General features: G+C 44.5%; 1 pseudogene; it reads left to right on the top strand.

Moving 5' to 3' along the window:
* The first annotated feature begins 310 nt into the window (after window positions 1-310).
* On the top strand, window positions 311-1,471 carry LOC147887983 (UDP-glycosyltransferase 85A1 pseudogene; annotated as a pseudogene).
* Window positions 1,472-7,361: the final 5,890 nt, after the last annotated feature.

The following is a 7,361-nucleotide window of genomic DNA, read 5'->3' as shown; positions in this document are numbered from 1 at the left end:
CTCCCATGGATTCACCATCTCCTTCCTCAACTCCGACCTCCATCACCTCCGCATCCTCAGCTCCCTAGTCCATCTCCCTCTCCCTCTCGACCCACACCAAGCCTTCGTCACCCTCCCCGGCCTCGACAATATCCGCTTGTTTCCCCTCGGCGATGGCCTCGTCCCCCCTCCAGCTACAATATCCCCCACCCTCCTCGATGTCATCCAACCCCTCGTCTCCCCCTCCCTCCATCACTCTGCCCACCGCCTCATTGTCCAACTCGTTCAGCAGCAGCTTCACCACCCTCCCTTCATTCTCCTCATCTCCGATATGCGCCTCGCCTTCACTCACGATATCGCCAATCAGCTCCGCATCCCCCGCGTTGCCTTCTGGACTCAAAACGCAGCCAGTTTCGCAGCACACCTTGTCGTCGCCGACGGTTACCGGCCCCCTGCAGGTATAGGAGTTCCATACCCTTTCCGTTGACGCTGCACACAAGCCCTCCTTTCCTACGACGATGCCATTTGGCTCGTAAACATCATGCGTCGTTCTTTCATACCTGCATCATCCTCACAGCTGGGCGTCTCTCTCATTGCAGATGACTCAACTCTCATCACTTGCGTTCCTGGTGCACCCCCTCATAAACGTTCGGAGCTGAGCCAGATGCTAACAGCCGATCCTTCAGATCTCATGTTCCAATTTGGAACCAACCCTTTCCAAAGGAGGGGGGAAAATGCGTGGATTCTACTCAACACTTTCGATGAATTGGAGGAATCGGCTATGGCGGCTCTCAAGAAAGAGCACAATATTCTTGCCGCGGGCCCCTTGTTGACTCCTCCTTTCTTCACTTTCTCACAGAGCACCCCTACCATTTTACCAGACGATCGTTCTTCTTGCCTACAGTGGCTCGACACTCAACCCAAGACCTCCGTTCTCTATATCTCTTTTGGAACTCTGGTTCCCCGATCATCCCAACAGATGATCGAGTTAGCACATGGTTTGGAAGCCAGTGGCCAGCCGTTCCTCTTGGTTATCCGTCCAGATCTGATGCCATCCGAGTCGGCAGGATCTCTCGAGGACGTTCTCCGCCGCACAAAGCACCTGGTCCAGTGGGTGCCACAGCTAGATGTGCTCTTGCACACGTCTGTGGGCGGATTCCTGACGCACTGTGGGTGGAATTCCATGCTAGAGAGCATCACACAAGGGATACCAATGTTGGGTTGGCCGACGTTCTCCGACCAAAGGCTGAATGCGAGGTGCATGGCGGAAGCATGGAGGATCGGGATGAATTTGGAGGCCGATGAGAGCGGGTGGGTGACGAGGGAGGAGGTGGAGAAGAAGGTGAAGGAGCTGATGGAGGGTGAAAAGGGAAGGGAAATAAGGGAGAAGGTGAGCAAGGTGAGGCAAGCAGCCCAGAGAGCCGTAGCTGCAGGGGGTTCTTCTGACTCCAATTTCGAGCTCCTCGTGAACTGGTTGGGAGAGCAGAAATAGGTTTATGTGATGCAGGCCTTGGATAATTCACTACATGACAAGCCATTCATATTACATAATCTCGTCACTCGCAAAAAAAATATTTGCACGGTACTAGCCAAGTTGTTGTGGCATAATTCACTACACTAGTCTGGAAAAGGGTGATGCTATCAGCTCATGAAGACTATAAGGAGTCCTTTTTTGCAAATGTTTTATTTTCTCTACCCAATCGTCAAAGTCTTCATAAATTATTTGCAAAGTCCATGTGTTAGACCATCTAAGGGTTCCTCCACTACTACACACGCATCCTATTGTGACGTTTACGTACCGACGATTAGCGCCCGCTTAGCGTTAATCGTCGGTATAAAAATCGGGTTTCCTAAATCGTCGCTATATAGCGACTTTTGCCAAAAGTCGCTATATAGCGACACTGAGATAAAATATTATAGCAACGTTTTTACAGAGAGGTTTTTTTTTTTAAAGGCCTTAAAAATTAGTTTTTTCCAATGACAAAATTTTTTAAATTTTCAAACATGTTTGAGGTCATAAAGAATAAAAAAATGAGAGCATGTACATCAAGCCTTTGAAGCTCATATATTCATGTCCAAGTTTGAGATGAGAAAAATCAAATAAGAGCATTTACATCAACTGTTTCATCTTGAGCCAAGTCTAAGGCACCAAGCAAGTCTATCTCCAACTCTATACCGAGTTGATCTCCTATATCATCATCGTACTCTAGTATCGTACGTTCACCTAAAAGTATTTGATCATCTTCTTCAATAAAGCTTTAGTGTGGTGATTGATCTTAATGATTGTTGTCTTCCTCGTCAATATCGTGATCTCCATCCTCCTCCCGTGCGATGTCATTATGCGCATCTTCCTCTTGCCTCATATGGTGATCTACATCTTCTTCGCTAGATTCATCAATTGGATCCGGCATTGGTAGTGGCATCTCCATATCCACATCTCGATCTTCAAAAATTTGCTTACTTCATGGTGCAACTTGGATCACGTACCACCATCTTGGATCAGAACGATCCGGATGAAAAACCACCTATATTGAAGATGGGTGCCAAATGTCGTCAATTATATATATATCAATGGACTTTAAAAACGAAAGCTTCGACTAATTAAATCATTAGTATGCACCTGCTCACAGTGCTCGGGAAGAACAAAAGTATCACTTTCATCGGTCCAATGTTTGGTGGAGTCTATTGCAAAGAGACCGCTACTATCTTTTCTCACTGTCGCATGGGCCATGTCGACCAAGATGTCGAGCGTAACCCGAAAGGATTCACGCCGTCCATGGCTAGCCCAAGATGTAAGTTGCGTGGCTCTCTCGTAAAGTCCAGCCACTGATTATCTATGTGCTTCCAAGCTGCACAATCTGCGGGAATCCTCAATGTGTGATCAGTGGACCGATGAGATGCATGCCATGTCATCAACTCCGCTATGGATTTGCATCGAAACATGTGTTGTATTCTTGCAATGATGGGAAAGTGTCTTAAGACCTTTACTGGTATCCGCTCACCCTGCAAGTCATCTCTATATCATTGTTCCCCACACTTTGGACAACTAGCCAAATCTCCATGCTCACGACGAAAGAGAATACAATCATTACGGCAAGCATGGATGGTATCATAATCCATACCCACCATTGTTAGCATCTTTTTCGCTTCATCTCTTGATGCGGGCATGGTATTTGGTGCAGGCAACATCTTCTGGAGCAACCTATGACAAACACACTATCCAAATGATGATTCTCAAAACAAACAATATCCAAATAATGAGTCAAATTAATGCAAGGGCTAACCTCATTAAGGCCGAGACACTTGTATCTGACCACCCATACTGTACTTGTAGATTCAAGATTGAGAGACAAGCACGTAGTTTAGACATCCTAGCACCCTTGTACAATTGTGTTGATTGCAACTCTCGCATTTTGACCTCAGACTCTGACATCACGTGTACGTGGGATGTAGTGCCCCTAAAAATGGAATCCATCATGTCGACCATACCCTCGTCGTCATCCGGGAGACTATAGTCTTGTTGAAAGTGAGAAGGTATATGTGTACCCTCGTCACCCTCCTCATCCTGTCATAAGCTCATTCGTGTAAATATAAGATCTTCTATTTCCTGGTATACAATAAGATTGCGAACTTAAATAGCTTTGACTTACCGATAATCCATCAACATGTGCAACACCAACGGGGGGTATTGGTTCCGGCTCCTCCCCATACATCCGCAAGTGGCGCATGATAATACGACGTTGATGTCATACTTCTCGCTTGCAATGAGTGCAATGACAGTATAACCTCTCTGTAAGCCACTTCGTGCATCATCGGATGAGCTTCCACTCGTCCCTTCCATCTACACTTATAAAATCACAACATAAGCATGAAGAGGAGATATTGACAATTATAAGCATAGCATGTTTGAGCTTCTCTTGAGGCCATATAAAAAGAATGACGTCGCTATATAGTAAGGATTGAAACAAAAAATCCTATATAGTAAGGCTATATAGTAAGAGGAGATATTGACAATTATAAGCATAGCATGTTTGAGCTTCACTTGAGGCCATATAAAAAAAATGAACAATAAGCGTCGCTATATAGCGACGCTCTTTTCCGTCGCTATATAGCGACGTTTTTAATTAAAAACGTTGCTATATAGCGATGAGTAAGCGTCGCTATATAGCGACGCTATGGGTTAAAACCCGAAACACCGAAACGCGCGGCGTTTTGCTCAATCCATTCCTAATCTCTCAAGTAAGCAACCCAAAATCTCCTCCCACCTATTTTCGACGACCTCCCATCTATTCCAAGCAACCTCCCACTCTATTTTCCACTCCTCACCCTTCTCCTACCTCTTGTACTCCCTCTCTCTCCTTTTCCCTCTTTGGTTTCCTGAAAGAAAGTTCTTCAAGAGGTGAGTTTGTTTCAACAATGTAGGTTGTTTGTTTGTTAGCTTTGGTTTTGTGAGTGTTTCTACTTGTATTGCTAAACCTGTAAACTAGTTTTCATGCTTGATTTGAAAGGATTGAAACAAAAAACGAGATTTCAAGAAAGAAAGAAAGAAAACTCACCTCTTCTTTCTGTATTTCTCTTCCTTCTCTTTCTCCTTGTCTCCTCAATCTCCTCCTTTCCTTGTCTCCACAATCTCCTCTTTCCTTGTCTCCTTTCAAGAAGTTGCTTTTGTAATCTCCTCTTTCCACTAACATCTTATTTGAAAAAATGGGTTGTTTTCTTTCTTTTGTAGGGCCAGTCCACTACACCGAGCGGGACATACTCTCTCTTTTGTAGGGCCAGTCCACTACACCGAGCGGGACATACTTTTACAGGTAAGTGCTTCCTCTTCTTTCCATTTATTATTTTTGTTATTTGCATTGGCCTGCTTAAGCGCTAGCTGCAGTGATGGGCGTAGGAACCCTCTCTTCCCCTCTCTCTCTTTCCTTCTTCCCCCTTCTCTTTTTCTCCTTTTTCCCCCTTCTCTTTTTTCCCTCTTCTCTTATTCTCTCTTTCCCCCTCTCTCTTTTCCCTTCTCTCTTTCCTTTCCCTCTTATTCTCTATTTCCTTTCCCTCTTATTCTCTTATGCTTATGCTTCTCTCATTCGCATAAGCTCTTTTTCTGCATAAGCTCCAGCATGAGCATGAGCTTATGCTTATGCATAAGCATAAGCATGAGCTCATGCTTATGCTCATGCATTAGCATGAGCTTATGCTTAAGTTTCCGCATAAGCTTATGCGGAAATAGAGAATGAGAGAAGCTTATGCTTCTCTCATTCTCTATTTCCGCATAAGCTCCTTCTCTTTTTTCGCATAAGCTCCTCTTTCTCTTTTTTTGCATAAGCTCCTTCTCTTTTTCCGCATGAGCATAAGCATGAGCTTATGCTCATGCATGAGCATGAGCTTATGCTCATGCATGAGCATGAGCTTATGCTTAAGTTTTCGCATAAGCTTATGCTTATGCATGAGCTTATGCGGAAATAGAGAATGAGAGATGCTTATGCTTCTCTCATTCTCTATTTCCGCATAAGCTCTTGCTCTTTTTCCGCATAAGCTCCTCTTTCTCTTTTTATGCATAAGCTCCTTCTCTTTTTCCGCATGAGCATAAGCATGAGCTTATGCTTGTGCTTATGCTTAAGCATAAGCACAAGCATAAGCTCATGCTTATGCTCATGCATGAGCATGAGCTTATGCTTAAGTTTCTGCATAAGCTTATGCGGAAATAGAGAATGACTCTCATTCTCTATTTCCGCATAAGCTCCTTCTCTTTTTCCGCATGAGCATAAGCATGAGCTCATGCTTATGCTCATGCATGGGCATGAGCTTATGCTTATGCATGAGCTTATGCGGAAATAGAGAATGAGAGATGCTTATGCTTCTCTCATTCTCTATTTCCGCATAAGCTCCTGCTCTTTTTCCGCATAAGCTCCTCTTTCTCTTTTTATGCATAAGCTCCTTCTCTTTTTCCGCATGAGCATAAGCATGAGCTTATGCTCATGCATGAGCATGAGCTATTGCTTAAGTTTCCGCATAAGCTATGCTTATGCATGAGCTTATGTGGAAATAGAGAATGAGAGAAGCTTATGCTTCTCTCATTCTCTATTTCCGCATAAGCTCCTTCTCTTTTTCCGCATAAGCTCCTTCTCTTTTTCCGCATGAGCATAAGCATGAGCTTATGCTCATGCTCATACATAAGCATGAGCTTATGCTTATGCTCATACATAAGCATCCGCATAAGCTCATGCTTATGCTCATACATGAGCATGAGCTTATGCATGAGCTTATGCGGAAATAGAGAATGAGAGAAGCTTATGCGGAAACTCATTCTCTATTTCCGCATAAGGTCCTTCTCTTTTTCCGCATGAGCTTATGCTTATGCTCATGAGTGAGCATGAGCTTATGCTCATGTTTCCGCATAAGCTCATGCTTATGCGTGAGCTTATGCGGAAATAGAGAATGAGAGAAGCATAAGCTCATTCTCTATTTCCGCATAAGCTCCTTCTCTATTTCCAATGCCTATGCTTTTTGCATAAGCATAAGCATAAGCTCATGCTTATGCTCATGCATGAGCATGAGCTTATGCTCAAGTTTCCGCATAAGCTCATGCTTATGCATGAGCTTATGCGGAAATAGAGAATGAGAGAAGCTTATGTGGAAACTCATTCTCTATTTCCGCATAAGCTCCTTCTCTATTTCCGATGCCTATGCTTAAGCATAAGCATAAGCATAAGCTCATGCTTATGCTCATGCATGAGCATGAGCTTATGCTTAAGTTTCCGCATAAGCTCATGCTTATGCGTGAGCTTATGCGGAAATAGAGAATGAGAGAAGCATAAGCTCATTCTCTATTTCCGCATAAGCTCATTCTCTATTTCCCACTCTATTTCCCCCTTCTCTCCTTCTCTATTTTCCCTCATCTCTTTCCCCTTCTCTATTTCCCCCTTCTCTCATTCTCTATTTCCTCATTCTCATTCTTTTCTTTCCTTTCCATCTTCTTTCCCTCTTTCCTTTCCCTCTTCTTTCCTTTCCCTCTTTTTTCTTCTTGCCTATGCCTATGCCTATGAGAATGCTTCTGTTTGTTTTTTTGTTTTCTGTTTTCGTGTTTGTGTCTATGTTAGACATGGGATCACGTCGCTCATTCGATGAGTACGGACAGCCTCGCAGGAGGAGAGCTCACGATCTATATGCTCCAGAGGACTTTGATTCCTCTCAGGCGACTACCCCGAGGACTACCCCTGGTCCGACTCCTCTCGGTCCTAGCACTGCGACTACCCCTGGTCCGACCCCTCTTCCACGTAGCACTGCGACTACCCCTCGGGGAACTCCTTTGCTAGCCGCGCATGGCTTTGTCGGGACTCCCGATGAGTTTGTAGCGCAGATGAGCGATGAGGAGGCAGCGAGATTCT

The sequence above is a fragment of the Dipteris shenzhenensis genome, chromosome 22 (genome assembly GCF_047967505.1).
Source record: "Dipteris shenzhenensis isolate YYH24624 ecotype China chromosome 22, Dip_SZ_1.0, whole genome shotgun sequence".
Lineage (NCBI taxonomy): Eukaryota > Viridiplantae > Streptophyta > Polypodiopsida > Gleicheniales > Dipteridaceae > Dipteris > Dipteris shenzhenensis.
The sequence above is the reverse complement of the archived record's forward strand: the minus strand, read 5'-3'. Positions and strand labels throughout refer to the sequence as shown.